Source organism: Anabas testudineus, chromosome 19 (genome assembly GCF_900324465.2).
Source record: "Anabas testudineus chromosome 19, fAnaTes1.2, whole genome shotgun sequence".
Taxonomy (NCBI): domain Eukaryota; kingdom Metazoa; phylum Chordata; class Actinopteri; order Anabantiformes; family Anabantidae; genus Anabas; species Anabas testudineus.
This window is the reverse complement of record NC_046628.1, coordinates 7998767-8017785: the sequence shown is the minus strand read 5'-3', so window position 1 is coordinate 8017785 and position 19019 is coordinate 7998767. Positions and strand designations below refer to the sequence as shown.

Sequence of the window (19019 nt, the reverse complement as noted above, 5' to 3'; positions counted from 1 at the left end):
GACATGACAAGTTGCAGCCACCTTCGTCTCATTTCAGGCTTTTCAGGTCTTGTTGGAACTTAATGAAGCAACATATAGATGCCCCCATGTCTCCACCAGCATCTGACGTCACCTGGCCACAGCTGCTCAGCGGGACATGGTTTTACCAAGGTGTTTTTTTGTATTGCATTTGACAGTTTTGACATTCAGTCACTCACTGACCCAGTAAAATCTTGTCATTTACAGACTTGAAAACCATTAAAAACCAATGTCAAACTGTGCCGCTGCAGCTGACTAAATTAATGCATTGTGGTTGCAAAGTAACTTATCAGAGGCATCATTCTTTCACCTGCAATAATGCTTCTCATTAACACAAATCCCGTTCATTCACAGACACATACACCAAATACTAAATAAATAATTAAAGGATATGGGCTGGTGATGTTTTGAGAGAGGATCGTTTGAAGGAGAAAGCTTCCTAAGGGAGTAGTATGGCTCCCATTCTCCCCCTCGTCTACCAGAGGAAGCTCTGGACAACCAGTGCCTTGTGCCTGCCAGGGAAAGCAGGAATCAGGCTCTTGGTTCAACAACACAGGCACCTGTGAAAATATGGGCAGCACACCGTGTATCAAACCAAATAAACTCACCTTAGTGTAGAGCAAGGTCACGCTCTGATGACAGATGCCACTCGGCAGCCGCGCCCACAGGCCAATAAAACACCTCGCCAGCATGGTAGAGCTAGTTTTCAGGGCATAGAGGCATCATTAGTAGATTGGACTGTATGAAGTGTTCTGGATGCAAAAACATATAAAGAGAATGCCACCTGTTACATGGCTGCACATCAACATAAGCAGTTGCAACATCAAAACACGTGAATCAGTCATTAAGGCTCCAATTATTCATTTTTAATAAAAGCTAATTACTTTGAGTGTATGATTAGTGACTGGAAGTCAGGACCCAGGGCATGACATAATGCTGTAAAACCAGAGGAAACCACGTTTCCTGTCCTCCACTCCTGTTTCTGGAGCGGTCAAGACTGGAGCCAAGTTCACCAGGGCAAACAACCAGTGGTAGAACCAGGCCGCACATTTTTTTTTTTAAGTTGTCAAAATTTAGTTTGGCACCCTGACCTCAAGCCAGAGTTACCGAAGCTTACTGAGCTCACCAGCGGCTCAAATACACATGACAAGCTAAGACGGCCATCCAGACACAAGCAACAACCATCCTGGCAGGTTCGCATTTCGTTTTCCTCTTGACAGCCATAATGAAAGAGTCATACTTGGCAACATGTTCATGGGCTTTGGAGTTGCATGGCTTGTAGGTAAATTGTTACTTTAAGGTCAGTTGTTGCTTGGGGAACAAAAAAGTACCTCATTGTGCAAATACAAATGTCTGGAAAAACAATCCATACCAGCTCCATAGGCCAGAAACTCATAGCTGGCTGTTGGCTGCATGGCCAGACTTAAAACCTTTCTTCTTTTTAAGATGGAAGACTTCAACCTTGAGTTAGGGAAGAAAGGCTGCAATGTGTTACGCAAATTATTTCCATTGCAATGTTCAGGAAACCTGCTACTTTTGACACTGACGTTTGCGCTGAATCTGGTTCTGATGTGTAAAGGACATCAGATTTTGATCATTTGTTTCTATTGTAATTCTAATAAATTAGTTTTGGGGAAGTTTCACTTGGAATGTGAAATCTACAGTATCTGACCTCATTAAAGGAAGTGAAATATTTGCTTTCATCTCGCTGGCCAAAGGGTCAGATAGACCTACAAACCCCACTAACGAAAAGAAGGCAGGACTCATTGGTCCACTTGGACTATCTGTGACTGTGTGAGTATCCATCACCCAGTGTCTGTACACAGTGGTTTCTCTCTTGTTTTATTCATTGATGCTGCCAGTTCAGAAACTGTGATCTGTTTCTTGAGGAGAACAGTCTAAAGTGCTTGTTTTCTTGGACTGCTCTTTACTTGGGCCTTCCACTGCATCGTCTGTCCTAGTTGGATCCAGTTGCAGCCTGTCTCTGGAGAAAACAGTGTGCACCTTTTAAAGCAATCTTTCATTTCTTGTCTATATGTTGTAGAGAGTGAGCTTCCTCTCTCAAGACAAGTATAGACTGACTTGTTTCTTGAGACTGAATTTCCATTTCTGGCAAAAAACAAACTTGCAAAACATGGAATAGTGATGGAGTTGCAAAAGGTAGTTATATTAAAAAGGTAATCTTTAATGATTATTTAAAATCACTATTTATTTAATCAAATGATTAAATAAAATTATGAATCCAATCATGTTTCTGACTTTTTCCCGAGATTTTAATGTAGCTGAGTGTAAAGAAGAAGAACCATCTTATTTGTATTGCCGATCTCTTCCTGGATCACATTCTTGTCATTAAATGTAAAAAATAAAATAAATAAACTTCACATGATCACTAGGTTGTGTATAATTTGTTCTCATGCCTATGCTTTGAAAAGTCAACACTGATGCTCATATGTGAAGGCTCAGGTGTTTACATAGCCCACTGACACAAGCAGGCCATTTCGCAGAGAGATGAAGCAGCTTTGTGCTTAATCAAAAACACAGCAGACCTGAGTGCAGCATCATGAAGAAGCACTTAACTCAAGAATCCAGCTATATCCCCTCTGCTGCAGTGCAAGAGACCCAGAAATGACTGCTATCTTCCAAGCTCTCGAGCCTGTTGGTCAAGGGCAAGGCAGGGGGCTATGTGTGCCAGGGTGCCATGACAAAGTTATGTTTATTTTTTTAAAGGCTGAGGTGAGGAGAGGGTTATTGGGGAAAGGGGAGTGGAGAGGCTGTACCACACAAAAAGCATAATAACAACCAGGTGAGGGAGCTTCATAAGGTCACTGGAATGCAATAGACTAAATCTCCAACTATGCAGAGAAATAAAAAGTTGGATTTAAATTAAGAGAGAAGAGAAATGAAGAAAAGCACAAAACGAGCAAAAGGAGTTTGTTTATATTCTTCTTGTTCAAAACACCACACATAACCTTCAGAAGCTGCCAAGCTTGTGATCTTAACAGAGTTAAGGGCAGACGCCACAGCACAAGCCAAGCTTGCGTTCATAAAATAAAATGTGTTTGTTTTATGCCGGGAAACACCACACTGTAGGTCCCTGACAGCTCTTAAACCAAAACTCATCTTCTACCCTTATTTATCTGTCAGCAAATCCAACAGATCCGTCAGCCAGTTGAGGCCGACATTCACTGGGAGTCGCATTTTGAAAAGTCCCTGAAGACCTGTTGGTTTGTGGTGTGAACAGCGATATCACGTTACACATCTGAAGTGAGCTGCAATAGGCTGACGGTCATTAGAAGGTGCTGAGCTACAACATGGCTAACACCAACTCCACTATAACCACTGTGGTTACGACTTTTCAGCGATGGTGGGCACAGCCTACAGTGGAGTTCAAACCGCTTCAGCCCTTTGGAGTCAATTAATGCTGGTTTTGCATTGTATTCTGTATTTTCCCTCAGAAATATACAACTTGAATTGTTGGTTTGTTGTCAGATCATATGATGCAGACTTGTAACATGTTATTGGAGGATCTTTCTGGTTTTGCTGTGAGGTTTAGTAAACTCAAACCTGTTTTTGGGAAAACCGACTTTTTACTGTATTTCCCAGTGTAATATAGACATCCTTTCATTTTTCCTTTCATTCTTTCATTCTGTTTTTTTATTTTACTGCCAACATCTGGTTTAAATTAAGGGGCCACCTGGATACCCACACCCCATACAATCCCAACCCCCGCCTCCAAAAGACAAAAAGACATGCGCAGCAGCCACTTTTATACCTGAGAGGTGAAAGATGGAGGCTGGTGAACCCCGTGACACGTGATGGATAGTGAAAAAAGTGAGGCGCTTCTTTTATTTGCATTGGACGACCCAAACACCCCAGCACTGTGTAGGAGTGGCTGCTGGGAATAAAGAAAATGCAGTGTGTGAATTTACAAAAATGAAGGTAAATAATCAGGATCAAGTCAAAGTCAAGCTGTTCAAAAGGCGCTTTTTCACCAAACAAGCCTAATCCAACTTTTAGTTGTTGAAGCACAATAGACTGAGGGTATTTCATTAAATTAAATAAGTAACTTAGTACAAATGTTTCTCAGACTCTGCACTTTCAACAGCTGCCTACTCGCCTCCATCCTTTCAGCCTTGGTCCAACCCAGGGATTCCCCTTATTGTTCCTCTCTGTTTGTTTTGAGATCTTTTTCCACCATGCTAGCTGCTGTGTCTATGCTTCAGCCTTTCTCCCATGGTGGAGCACGCAGGCTGCAGATGGCATGGACCTCCACCCATTCTCAGTATTCCACCTCACAGCCTCGTACATACCTGTGGCCAAGTCCAGCTGCAGAAATCCAAACATGCAGAAAGCCCACATTTCTATTGACCCTGGGCCTGCCTGCCTGCTTAGCATCAGCCACTGACTGTTGACTTATTATTAAAATCTTGTGGCAACGTTAGCATAATGTTAGAGGAGCTTTAATATGAAGAGAGTGCACAGGCAAAGCAGCATGGTCAATCTATAAATCACCCCCTACACAAACTATTGATGATGTCATCGCAGCTCTTGTCTGATTAGTCATACTGACACAGCTCCAGCCACAGTGGATTCAGAAAGAGAGTGATGGGAGTCATTGGCTGCATAACGGCATATTTACTGATACGGGCTCTGTTCAGTTGTCGAATGGTTAAAGTGACACAGCTTCTGAATGTCATGTTATGTTAAAGTCTCTGTGCTGTGAAAAGGCATAGCACCTATTAACTATTTGTTCAGTATCAGATGACTGATTTAAATCACATAAAATGATTCTGCATCTGTAAGTCCTCAAAAGTATTTTTTCCTGCTCTTTTTCTTTATAAAAAATAGAAAACTTTACATGAAAAAGATGATTTCCAAGGAACTTTCCTAGAAATTAATTAAGAAACACGCCATACATCGTGTGAGTTATAATTGAAACCCTGTGCAGTATCTCTCACTAACAGTGACTCTTCCTGCTATTTCTTTGTCACACAAACAAACTAAAACCTATAGACACCCACAAATATTGTCCCTAAAAATATAAAAACTTTGCTGTGCTGAACTATGGCCACTATATTGTCAGAGTAAAAACATTTCTTGGAGTTCTCAGTTGGATACTGTTCTGACTGAACGTTGGATCCATTTAACAAACAAAGTTCTCTGTGGCGTTTAGCTTTTGCTTAAACTCTCATCCAGCTATAATAAAAAAGGCTTGTTGTGGCAACATAATCCTTTTTGTTATTGGGCGAATTTGAAATTTGTTTACCATTTTTCAAAATGATGATGTCTTTACTTAATCTTAACTCCTAACTCACATACATGCAAATAAACAGATGTCAAAATATATGTTTTGATTAAATATGTAAGGAAATATGTGATTGTGTTAAGCACGCTTAACACTTTGTAATTAGTTGTGACTTACATTGACTCCTTTTGTACGTGTGTGCATGTGGATGTCACACCCCACCGGTCTCATTAAATGCATCCTCAGACATGTAAAAGCCCTGAAGAGAGGCACACCTGAGCCAGCTCGTAAAGCTTCCAGCCGGAGCGATCCCTGCAGCTGTCTATGTGGCTTTTGCCTGTTCCACATCGCTCAGCTAACTTTTCACCTGCTGGTCATGATCAGTTAGTTTCTGGTGTTTTACCTTAAAAATGTCTGGTCAGTGATTCAGCTGCTGGTTCCTTTCACTAGCACACACCTGCACACTCACTTAAATACCAGTTTGAAACCCTTCATTCGCTTTCCCTCCATAGCTGCTCTTTACACTGACACTGGATAAGTGCATGTTTGTGTACACCTGGATATTCTGAACAACCTCTGCTCACATAAACATGCAAAGTCAGCCACATAGAAACACACACACACACAGTCTCTCCTGTAGGTACTCAGACGCGGATATCTAGCTTATGTCCAGGAGGGTGGAAGGTGAGCTTTCCCATTGGGACCTCTGCCAGTTTTCTTTTAATTACTCTACCTGGGGGCTGAACCCACACTATCACAATAAGCTTTATTTTTATCAACAGGTCCAGATGGAAGCGGCATTCCAGGGAATTAGGCTCGATTTCATTTCAGTGTTTTTATGGAATACTGTTCTCCCACAACTGGCCCACTCTTCCACCCAGTTATTTTGCACAGAGAACACGCTCCTCACTCAATATCGTTTCTCCGGTGGTACCGTAAATTGTTATTCCAAAACAGAGCAGGTTAATTCAATTTGTTTGCTTTTCTGAAAGGGTTCATTGCAGCGGTTATTGTGCTGTCAACTCATTCAATCTGTTTTTACTCATCATGCTGGTTTCCATCAGAACTTGCCAAAAGGTACATGTCAAAGATTTCTTTATCAGATTATGAGGAAAACCAACATGGAAATATAATAGGTGTTGTCCAAAAGCTCAGAGAAACACTCGACCTGGCAGCAAGCACAGCAGCTGCTATGTGAAGTGCTGTATCTACCATAGTTTACATACTTAGGGGAGCAATAAAACCACATATCTGTCTAGTATTTGTTTATACTAGACCACCAGTTTAACATAGGTATGGTCACAGTTGCTGTTGCAGACCTACACTCACAGAGCTGTCATCTGTAAATCAGCTTCAGGAGACAGAAAGAAGCCAGCTTGCACCGTCCATCATTATGTCCTTATCTGTGCTAAACAGTTTTGAATATGCAATGTGTATTTTCACCACGCTGGTTGCCCATACATTAAATGTTGTTCTGCACTGTTGTTTTATTATTCACAAGGTAAATCTGATTTTTAGACCTGCTTTGTCTTCTATCTACGAATCCTTTACGTTTAGCAGAAATAAACCACTTTCTTCATTGATTTATTAAACAATAATATTGTGTTTTTTCATACAGGATGGTTTGTAATTCAAGCCTTGACTATGTCAGCATGTCTGGTATGAGGGAGCACGGGAGAAACACTACCATTAGTGGAAGAGGTTAAACCACTGCCTGTGGAAAAGGTATCTCCAGCCTTTGGGTCAAACCACAAACATCACGTCAATGTCCATAACAGTGAAGCCTTTTCATAACCCCAAAACCTGCAAAATAAATCACAGACGTCAAAGTCAATTATAATTTTCCTAATTCTGACAAAATGCTTTTTTGAAAGCTTTAATTTTATGGGTGTTTTTTAAACCATTCAACTAAAGACGTTAGAAACACAGGGAATCTAATAAGTTTCTATTAACATGGATATAGACCACTGGCAATAACGTGTGTTAGACTCAGCCTATTAGTGTTTTATCATCCATGCTTTGAGGAGGGGTTTAGACCCCCCAACACCACCACCACCTTTAATTATATAGGGATTACCTCTTTATAAGAGCAAGCTTTATGGTGTCCAAAAGGACTTCCTGCTTCCCCTCAGAAAACCCTCCAATAAAAAGCCAAGTCTGTAGAATCACAGCAGGACACCAGCCAATCATTGCCCTTCCACTGAATCCCATGTTCACCAAATGGTTCATGAAGGCCTTTCAGTTCATGTAGACTCATTTATATGTTAGAATAACAGTGTATCATGCACCTGTAGTGCCTGCCAGGTTATACATGCCAGTATTTAAAGATGGTGGTTCAGTCAGTGTAAAAGGAGCAGCCTGCGACTCACTTGACATCTGCACCGAACAGGTTACTGGAATCAATTTGGCCCCGATCAAATCACTGGACATCGCAGTACGCTTCCAGCTCAAACCCTATAAGCTATGGCACCTGTCCTAATCCACATATTGTGGAAGGGGAACAAGGAAAAGGAAAGAACTGTAAAATCAAGAAGGAATTCTGTTTATGGGGCGCCAGAACACAGCTGGCTGTTGGAGCTGGCGATGGAAGTCAAAGGCAAAGCTGCAAGTTGCTGGACGTTTAGTGGCATTTGCCAGATGTTTAAGTCTTTTAAGCGCATATATATAGACTGACATAAACCACTCTAGCTCGCTACAGGTGCATCCACTGTCTCAGTAATACAACACACACAGAAACACACCTTCACATTGCAGCAGCTATGTTATGACTCCTGGACTGTACTTCCACAGGCTGTAGCACCACTGTTGCACGCAATGTGCTGACTGAAAGTTCCCCAATACACAGAGAGAGAGGGGAAGCCAAACTGGGACATGGAGCAACAGAAGAAGCATACAAAGCATTTAGACATGAGGTTGAGTATGAAAAGGGAAACTTCCATTAAATGACTTGCCAAACACAGGCACATCTTGAAGAACCAATTATGCAATGCGGCAACTCTGGACTAGTTGCTTTGCTAGTTTGTTTAGTCAAGCTGATTTTTTGTGTTTTTAATTGCTATATTTGACTTCTAAAACATGTAATGAAACAGCAGCTACGCACTTGGTGCATTTACCCTCACAGGTCCCTGCTCTCTTTTCTGTCCCTGAACTGGACAAGATGCTTCCCCCAACAATTACAATTAAAATTACATCCAGATGCAAACACGGTGTCACGAGGGGTCATTCTCTTTTACTAAAGGCTTTATTAATAATAATAATAGTGGGGGTGGCACACTCTCATATTTCATCGTTCTTTTTGCAACTATTTTTTCTTTGGCAGTACATGTGGCCATAGCAGGTGCTGACATTCCTTCTCCAATTCATCCATCTATATTCCAACCCTGCTTTCACTCCGCCCCTGTCTATCCTTGAACTCACTCCCTTTCTTCCATCTTATTGTTCACTTTTTAATTGCAGATATAAAAATGGCCAAATTGGGGGCCAAATGCCCTTTGATGGGGAAAGACATTCCTGGCATCTCTCAGATGTCTGTGCTGCTTTGCAGTAACCCAACTCCGGTTGAAAGCATTTTCCTGGGAAAAAGAGGCAGCTCACAATCAACGGGGCACAGGGACACCTGCAGTTCTGTCCCAGCGGTAACTACACATCAACTCTGGACGTGACTCGACACCAGCCTGAACACACAGATGCACGTGTGCTCCCCAACACTTGCATTCACAAAGAAAAAGTTCTCCAGTCCGCGCCTACACATCCGCAGCCTAGCAGTACATTCCAGCCCGCAACTGCCCCCCAGTTCGTTCAGTGATGTGCAGCCCAATGAGAGTAATACAGTCTAAATGAGGACAGCTGCTCTCATAAACCCTGTCATCAATTTGTCCCAGTCATTAAAATTGGCTGTAATTTGCCTAATTGTGGTCAATCATGTTTGCCAATGGTGCAGAAAAGTGCAGGGTATCCCTTTACAAGAAGAGTGGATGATGAAGTTTGAGTGGACGGCTCCGCATCGGAACAATAACCTAGTTAAATCTTTGCCTAATCCTGGCCACAAATGGCCTATTTGATCATGAGAAGGACAAATTACACATTAATGGCAGTATGTAGGCTTCTTTCTGAACATCAAATCAAATACGCACAGTTCCCTTTCAACAATGTCTTATTTTTACCTCACAAACCATTTCCATACCACAGAGGTGTTTAAAGTCCATATATCATTTGATAAGTCACAGCACCTCATGACAGAAGCTGAGCCTCCACAGGATTGCATTCTTAGACCTACATGCTGAGGTCTGCTCAAACAAAACAGTTTCAGATACTGTGAAACTAGATTCCTCCGGCGGGGCCATCGACTGTCACTCTCAATGCCGAGATGATTGACTTCTCGAATACTTCTCCCCTCAAACATCACATTTCTTATGCACACAAACATGGACACCTCAAGCGTGAGGAGAATGTGACGGGCGGCCGTGAGTGACAGTCGAGCGTACTGGAAAACGTGGATGTGGGTGAAGAAGGAGGCAGGCACAGGGTGTGAGTTTCTGGTGAGGTGTGCTGGGGCAGCTCAGGTCGACGGGGACACATGACTGCCCTGGGAGGAATTTGTATTAAATTCATCTCCCCCCAAAAATTGTTTCCAGCCTGTGGCCATCAAAACGCTGTCAGATCACAAACTCTCCTCTCCTTTTTATTCTGTTTGCTTCCCCCATCACACACACACACACACACACACACACACACACACACACACACACACCAAACCTTCCACTCTTTGCTTACACAAACACTCCGAAGAAGAAAGAGGGGGGGTGTCTGGGCAGTCTGGCTGTCTGAGCTGTGCTATGTGTGCAAGTGTGTGTGTGTGTGTGTGTGTGTGTGTGTGTGTGTGTGTGTGTGTGTGTGTGTGTGTGTGTGTGTGTGTGTGCTTCCGATGCTCGACGTTGAGCCATCAGGAATGGTCTAACCTCCAAAATGCAGCGCTTGGAATAATTTAGGAGCAACTGAAAATATGTCTTGTGATTTCATGCATGCTTGGCAGCAGTAATCAATCTCTTTGAAGTGGTGGCCTGTCTCATTTGGAAACCAAATAAATGGCCAATTGCACTGAGTTGTTTGACATCATGTTAACGTATTGTGGAAAACAGGCCCACAATTTTTGCCTTCTTGTGTCACTAGAACAATTCTTAGTATTCTACAATAATATCAAGTGCGTCTTTCTTAGTTTTTGACAGTAAGACCACACCCGAAACATATACCGTGCAATAATAACGACAAAGGAAACCTTTCAGCACATTCAAGTAATATTCGGTGAAGTTCTACATCACACTGATCATCACCACCACCGATTTCTGACGTTGCACCGAAGGAAGGAAATCAGTGGAGTGGTTTCCTCCGAGCTCTGGGTCCCAGCTGTGAGTGGTTTGATGGTTGGTTGAGTTCAGACTGCACAAACAAGCTGTCTCCTGCTTCTCAGGCCCAAGGTACAAGGGCTGTGCGTGGTAGGTGAGAGAGTGAGAGTGATCCTATTCACCACTCTAGGATGTGAAGATGCTTCACGAGGTTACTTGGAGCGATGGGTCACGTCTGAGTGGGGGGCCCAGTTGAGAGGGTGGGGGGGGGGTCAATGAGAAGCAAATGTCCTCCATCATGATCATTCCTTTGTAGCACATTCTCTCTGGTGTTTTGTTGTGTGCAGGAGGACTTGATGTGACCCTGGCCGTATCACTCTCACTCCATATCACTCTCAATAACCATCATCCATCTGAAAAAGCCATTAAATTGGGTAAAGCTTTTTAAAAAGCATCTTATGTGTCATTGCTTTCACTTAGATACTATAGTCTCGGTAATGCAATCCTCTTGTTGATTCTGCGATAGAGAGTCCAGCTCAACCACTTGGCTTTTAACAGAGGTATGAAGACAGTTTGCGTTGGCCCTCGTCTGGCTGCCAAAATTGAAACCACTTTCAAAACTGGACAAACTTTAGGATGTGATTTCTCTTTTGTTTTCCTTCAGAGCTGTGGAAACATCCAGTATTACTGTAAACAGCAGTCCATGACTCCACTGAGAAAAGGAATAAGTCCATGAGGTGGACGGGTCAATAAAGACATCTCCTTTGCAGTCATCTGCTTTTATCCTGCCAGAGTTCTCAACATCAAGAGGCTGTGTCTCCTTCACACTTGGACACGATTATGCTTATAAAACTGTCATATGGAAAGGCACATTACCCACGTGTCTCGCCACACGCACACACACACACCTCAAAGAAAAGATTATCTGCTCCAGATCTGGGCTTTCTAGCTCCCTGGACAGTTAGAAAAACATACAGTTTGTTTCTCTGACTCCTTGTGGTTTCGGAAAACAAAACACACACACACATTGATTTCTGGAGAAGGAAGATTTTTTTGGCATGGCTGTCCCAAAGCGGTGGGATGTAAGAAGTAAGCGCTACATCCTGCAGTGACACAGTTGTGATGCTCCTGTAGGAACATGCTTTCAAGATTTTAGAGTGGAATGGATGACAAGTATTAAAACAACTGATGTGTTCAGGTGAAACAAACTGTGGGAAAAAAAAGGAAGAAAGACAAGCAAAAATGGGACACAATGCAGAAAAGATGTTGGCAAGGGATATAAGAAATATATAGATGGGAAAAAAAAGGAAGACTGCTGTCAAACTAGCATACATGAGACCCAAGTCTGGACTGGAGGGATAGATGAAGAGATGCAGGAGAGGGTTTGAGGAGAGAAAGCAGTGCAGATAGAGTGAAGGAGTCTGTCTGTATACGGTGGATTAAAACCACATGTGCCTGCCTGAGGTGAGGACACCACAGCGCTGCACACATGCGAGGAACGTATGCCGTCACTTGCACCCACCCCGGCGCTATCATTTCCAGAATATATTTCTCCTGCCAACGTTGCTGGCAAAAACTTCGAACGTGTCATCTCCACTGCATCTTTCATCTGCCTCGCGAAGCAATAAATAAATACGCTCTTTTGTTTCAAGGTCATCTTCCCTTTACTCACTCTGCTAACAGAACAATACTAAGCGTTGCCATGACGAGAAGCTCCCTGAAGAAACCTATGCGGCCAGAAAAGTCATGGGAAGAGGGCAGCGGGGAAACCGGATGTCCAGGACACATCAGAAAACCTTATGTCCTATGTTAATCATTGTTTGATTTTTTATTGCTTGGTTTGATTGAATCTGTGAGGTTATTCCCTCCTGAAATTATATTTGTCAAAACTGATCATTGTAGATGCAGGAAATACAACTATTTTTGGGTTCAGGAGGCTCAGATTTGCATTTGAATATAGCGTAATCAGAACCTGTCTCCTTTTTATCGTCACATGTGCTAACATGCAGGTTCTTAAGTGATTTAAAATAACAAAGAAATCTGAGATGCCATGATTTTATACGTATGATCCTCAGTAAAACGTATTTAGGACAGTTGGAAGAGTGAGAGGGAGGGAGAGATCAGAGGAAAGGGGTAGCTGAGAGAAAAGGGGGCGAGACGGCCATGCTATGGGAAAGTGTTTTGGGGAAACCAAATTAAAGAGAAGAAAGGCCGGGCACAAAGGCCTTTGAAAGTGTCAGACAGTTCCCTTGACATGTGCCTTAAAAGAGATGCTGCCGCTGATGCCAAGAAGGGGGGAAAGGACAGAGGAGAGAGAGGGAATGTAGAAAAGTTGTGGGAGGGAAGGAAGGATGGATCGAGGCAAGGATGGAGAGGGCAGAGAAAAGTGAGGACAGGCAAAACGTAAAAAAAAAAAAAGGGACAGATGAGTGGGGAAAAGCAGCTGAGTTTACATGATTGATAAAATGAATGTAAATAGGCATCAGTGCAGGTCGGTGGATTTAAAACACGCATCCAAAGGTAAAGATGTTCTGAGCATGTCTGTGTCCACGCAGGTGTACGTATGTGCAAGGTCTCGGTGTTTTGCAGCCAGTGGAGATGACTGCTGCTAATGTGTTTTTAATAAAGGGCAACATACAGTGACCTTTTTTTTTTGTGAAATTGTAATTGTCTTTTAAGCCCCTGTCTGGCTTAACAACTGGCGATATATGCTGCCAAGTGTGGACATAGGGATAAAAAATATTTGGATTTAGTTTGGACTGGTTAGTTTCTCGTTTAGCGTTCCACAAATGCCAACTTGATGCTGGCTGACTCCAGTGAAAATAATAGTTAAAAACGCAGCTCAACGCATGTGCAGTGTGGAAATGCGTGGACCTGAAAGAGTCAGTAAACAACAAACTCTCACTTTTTGTCATGCTGCTTGCTGCTGATGTCAACAGCAAAATGGCAACATGCTTTTTCTCATGCAGATCCAGCCTCTTTGATGCAGGTCGGCCCCTCTCTTTTTCCATCTCTTCTTCCCTCTTTCTGCTATTGTGTGCCCCTCAGAATTCGCACTAGACTCCCTCGGGCTCTCTGTTCCTCGTACACACATGGACCAACACACATACACATATCATTCCTTCCTTAGGGCTGTGTCTGACTCCGGCATGAAATCAATTTCGGAGCCTGCACCCTCCCACCACCCTTCTTCGGCGCCCATTTTCTCTCACCATGAAGCGAGACCGTTGCTGTGCCAGCCTAAGAATAAACCCCACCACCCCCAACCTATTGCCTCTATCCCCATCCCAGAATCCTTCAGTTCTGTGCACTTGTAGCGCCAACCGTCGCCAGTCAGTCTCGCTTCCTTCCTTGCTGTCACCCACTTTTAAAAGCGGCCACACATCAAAAATCTTGGTTTGTACTGCATGTGTAGTATGATTGCACATTTCAAATATGCAAATACTTCTCACACCTTAATGGCTGAGACCATACACTGCAAATTAGTAAAACTGTGTTTCATTTTCACTCTAAGCCTGTCGTTTTGCTACCAACTGTATATGGAGAATACCTGTGGAAATCAAAAGTACTTTCTGAAACTCAAAGACTTATCAGGATACGTGCCAACAAGCTGTCCTTTGATCATCAAAATGTACCAGCAAGACTAAATGGGAGCCCATTAAAACCTCATATAAAAAAATCAACTATAACAACACTTTGGCAACGTGACAGCAACATGAAAAGCTTCCCAGGAATCCCAAAATTGGTTTAAAGTGACAAACAGTGAGTAAGTTGAAAGAGCGATGGACATATAGAGGTGCAGCGGCAAGACTTTTATCACTGTTATTCGCTGCACCGACGCACACCGCTCCTTCCTAATCCGCACTGACAGAGTTTTCATCATCTGAGGAGGTGGGGATGATGGAGGAGTGGAGGGAACTGGTAGAGGCGGGGGACTTTCCTCCACTCTCTCCCCAGTGGCGGTGCATGGCGAGCAGGCCGCAGCCGGGGGCCACCAAGGCCCCTTTTGTGCCAGTTATCACCAGGTGGTGAGTGATGGCACCTCAGCCTCCCGCTCTTAGCAGAGGGGAAGGGGTTAGGAGTGGAGGGGGAGGAGATGAAGAGGAGAAGGTGCAGGAGAGGAGAAGATTGGAATGTTCCCAGAAAAGACAGAGAGTGTGAAAGAGAGGAAAAAGAAAAGGAAAGAAAAAGAAAGACGCTGTTTGAAGGCACGGCAGTTGTATCATCTGGGCTTGTCTCACAGGTGCACCGCGAGGAAGAATGTGCTTCACTGTGATGACTCAACCATCAATGAAATAGCAAAGAAGAAAAAACTTACAACAGTGTGGGAATGGTCAGGATTTCACTCATTATCTTCCTCGTTCATCTCATAAGCTTGTTTTATTTGACGGGCTCCAATTTAACAAGCTGATGTCATGTGAGCTCTGACTGGTCCCGCTGCCGCATGTTTCCTGCTATGATTTCAGGCCTTGACTCAATTACACTTGCTGAGACATGTTCACAAGAACTGGGTGACGGACAAATGTCTAGACAATGAGAAGACGTCGAGACACATCCGAGTCGCTGCAGATGGATCTTGGGAAGTGCTCGGAAGATGCAGAGGGTCAAAGGTCAGGTTTTCCCCGCACTACTGCTCCCTTATGCCCTCTTTCCCAGCCTTCTCTCACGCTCCCTCCATCACCAACGCACCTGTGTCCTCACCAGGGCCCGGGTCCCTTTTCCTGCTATCTCTGCCACACACACACACACACAGATGCATGCATACACAGATACCAGTGTCACAGACATCTCCCTCTCCCTTACACACATGCATTCCTAGCCTTCCCAGCTGCCCGTGCACCTGGGACGGCAGCTGTCATCGGCGTGGTAACTGGCGTACAGCTGGCTGTGTCACTATCACCTGGCTCATCTGCTTCTGAGAAAAAGAGAAGTGGGCTGAAAAGCTGAAGAGAGGCAGGGCAGGGGGAGCAGACGCTGAAAAGGGGACTGAAACGTACAAAGATGAAGAGACAGAGAGAACAAATTTATTTGCAATGACAAGGTTTCCTTCTACTTCCTCTAATTAATTTCTGCTCTCTCACCGAGTCAACTTCACACCCAGCTCCTCACCCTCAGGAGGGGACAGGTATTAGTCACCTTCTGCACAACTGTCTGTGTCAGCTGAGTGATGAAGCCTCACATGAGGTTTCACTTGTGTCTTGCAATCTTGTTTGAGCTGTAATAACGTCTGAGCCTCCCACTATACAAACAGAGATGCACAGGAGCCACCACATTAACCACATTTTTGCCCCCAGTTGGCCTGGAGTTTCTACCCAGGTATTAAAAAGTAGTTAAAACACCCAAAGTGGCACCAACATCTTCTGTGACTTGTGGTTGACCAACCTCTCAACATATATATTTTTTTAATCGTCAGTAATTTGTTATATCACCTATAGAGTGTTTTACATCACCCTAGTTTTTGCTACATCTGAACCCAAGTATTGTCCATCTTTTGATTGAAATGTTTCTGCAACCTTCCTGACATGATTTTTCCCTTTTAACAACTCTCAAGTGTTTGTTTGGGTCGATGACTTTCACCACTTGTCAAAATTGATGGACATTTATTACTAAAACTACAAAAACAACACACACTCACGCACCCCAAAAAAATCAACTACCCATACACGAACTCCCGCCTATATTATTCCAACCTATTCCAGTGTTACAAAAAAAAAAAAACTTTTAAAAGGTCACGATCGGGGGTGTAGCAAAACAAGACTTTTAGAGACCCCCTGCATGGACAGCTTTAATTACAGCTGAGGAAGTGGCACAGCTTAACGCGAACCACCCTGCTTGGCTGTTACATCCCATGACTGTGAATGAAAGCAGAAATGCACTTTAATATCTTTTAATGTGCCTGCATGTGTGTGTGTGTGTGTGTGTGAGAGTGAGAGAGAGATTCGCACGCTAACAGTGTGTGGCAAAGGCATTGTGCAGCATATGGGCAGGCGCGTCTGCTCTGCCTCTTAAGCAGAGGAGACATCAAAAGGTGGGTTTTATACCCCCACACACACCCCATTGCCACCCGTCACTATAAATCCCACCCCAAAAGGAGTCATTTATGGGACAATAAGAGCCAATTTATTGGCCCCCAGAAAATGAAGGCAATTCAGAGGTGTAGGATGAAAGATGACAAGGGCTTTCTTGGGGCTAGGAGGCCTTAGCTCTGTGTTTCTTCACAACTTGCTCTTGTGTAGCCTGTGTGCTAAGAAGAAGAGCTGGTGACACGACATCAGGAAGTACCGGGAGAATTTATGAAACACCAGTTAGTCACGACATGAGAAAAGATTAAGCTTTTCTAAAAGAAATATGTTGGCATTTAATGTTGTACATCGAGCGGCATGTTTTACTAGGACTTATAGAATTCACATTTTATTTATGGCTAAGATCTCTGCCTGCTTGGCTGACCTCTCCTGTCCCCTAGAGGTCACACGGTGCTCTCAGCTGAATACATACATAAAGACAATGGGATTAGCAGCATTTTGGACACGCACACACAGGCGTGGGAGACGTGGACCGGATCGCATCTGCCTCAGAGTTACTCAGGTGTGGTGAGATCTCTGGAACACTGACATGAGACATTTGGGGGGAAATCACAGAGAGGCCTGTGCCATGGCTCAACCATTCAAGCATATACAAGAGCTCTCTGGTCTGTAATGTGTCTGTGTGTGTGTGTGTGTCTGTGTGTGTGTGTGGCTGACAGATGTACAGTAACAGCACATCAGGCACTTTTGGTATTTTCTACTTCTAGTTGACGTCCACAGTATCACTGAGGATGTCCAACAATGAGTCAGCTACCTACATTACGTCTGGAAACAACTTTTGAATGAATCACTATTAGCTCCTTTCCCCTCTCCTCTTTTCTCACTGTCTCGGTGTCTCTCTCTCTCTCTCTCTCTCTCTCTCTCTCTCTCTCGTTCTTTTCCTCTTTTATTCATTCAGTTTAATAGTCTGTAATAGTTACCAAGTATCATTAAGGCCAACCTCTGTGGCTTCTAACAGCGCTGTAGGCTAGCCAAGTGTTTGTTGTCAGCATTTTATTGGCTTCCAGGGAGGAGGGTTGTTGTTGTTCAGTGTAATCTTGGCACGCCAATAACAGGTTTCAATAAAAGCAGCTGCTTTCTTATGGTAGTTAAGCCGCTCTCTTCCCTCCCCTCTTTTGCAAGTGTGTTCAGTGAAATAAACGGACAAAGTCTCCATTTGTCTTAACTCATCCACAGTAAAATACTACTCTGACGTGTAAATATCGTTTTCCCCTGCCACGTCTTTTTTTATTATTATTTTTTTATTGTACTGTGTTTTCATGTCTGTCACTACTTTCTTTAGCAGGTTGCTGAGGTTTTGGATTGCCATGCTTTGACTTATCCCTAAGCCAGCTGGTTTAGCTTGACCACACTGCCCCCTTTAGGGTACAGTTGGCCATTGCAAATGAACAAAAGTTGCAGAGGTGTCCAAACAGTGGGGGATGTATGCAATATTATGACATGCCCACATTGAGTTGCCTATGCCATTTTAAAAACGCCTACAATAGAAGACAAAAGCAATATGATCAAACTGGAGAGAAGAAGTCGCTTTGATAAACTCACACTGCATACTGTTAACAACAATGTGTGAGGAATAGATCCACAGATTTGTGTATCATATCAACCATTCCAGGATGACTGAATCTGTCGTCAAAAATAAAACAAGTAGATATTCAAAATATTTAAAAAAAACTAAGACAGAAGAATTTCTGGACCACAGGATCTGTGCTTCGGTTGCCGGTTCCTCCTGGCCGCATGTTGATGTGTTATTGGAAAAGAAACTGAAAACCTGTGGTAACACCAACATGGCAATACAAAATCTCATTATTTAAACATGAAGCTTTTTGTTAGAGTCAAACATTTGTGTTTATCAGATCAAATGCCTTCATTCTTCATGGACTTTGGTTAAAAACAAGCACATTTGTCTCCGTTGGACAAGATTTTTAATTTGTAATTTCGTAGCACTTCAGTGATATTCCCTAGAAACTCTCAGAAATAAAATACAGGGGTGCTTTATGTTTAACATCCCTCTGATTATGTAATTTGAAGTTGACATTGAGCTGCGTTATGAAACCATCAGCTTAGACTCAGTGTAAAAATATTGCCTTATTTTATGCTTTGTCTTTCCCAAATCCAGCAAATCTGATTTCTCTGCAGAGAAAGGATTCTAACAATGAACCTTTCATATAAGAAGACAGGCGTGACACAGATTGAAAGTTTGAATCTAAGAGAAACCACCCTCTGAACTGCTTTCTTCTAAAAGATCTCTCATTTTTCTTGGCAGTGACGTTTGATTTGCCACCACATTCCATAGTGAAAAGGTATATAAGAGTCCCTGTGCGGCAAAAAAAG

General features: G+C 43.2%; 1 long non-coding RNA gene across 1 annotated transcript; it reads right to left on the bottom strand.

Annotated features, from left to right (window-relative positions):
* Window positions 1–417: 417 nt before the first annotated feature.
* LOC113156192 lies at window positions 418–5697 on the bottom strand. The gene is made up of 4 exons (XR_003298286.1): window positions 5441–5697; window positions 3791–3913; window positions 627–717; window positions 418–530 (listed from the first exon to the last, which is right to left on the bottom strand). It is a non-coding gene; the product is annotated as an uncharacterized LOC113156192 (long non-coding RNA).
* Between the last annotated feature and the right edge of the window lie 13322 nt (window positions 5698–19019).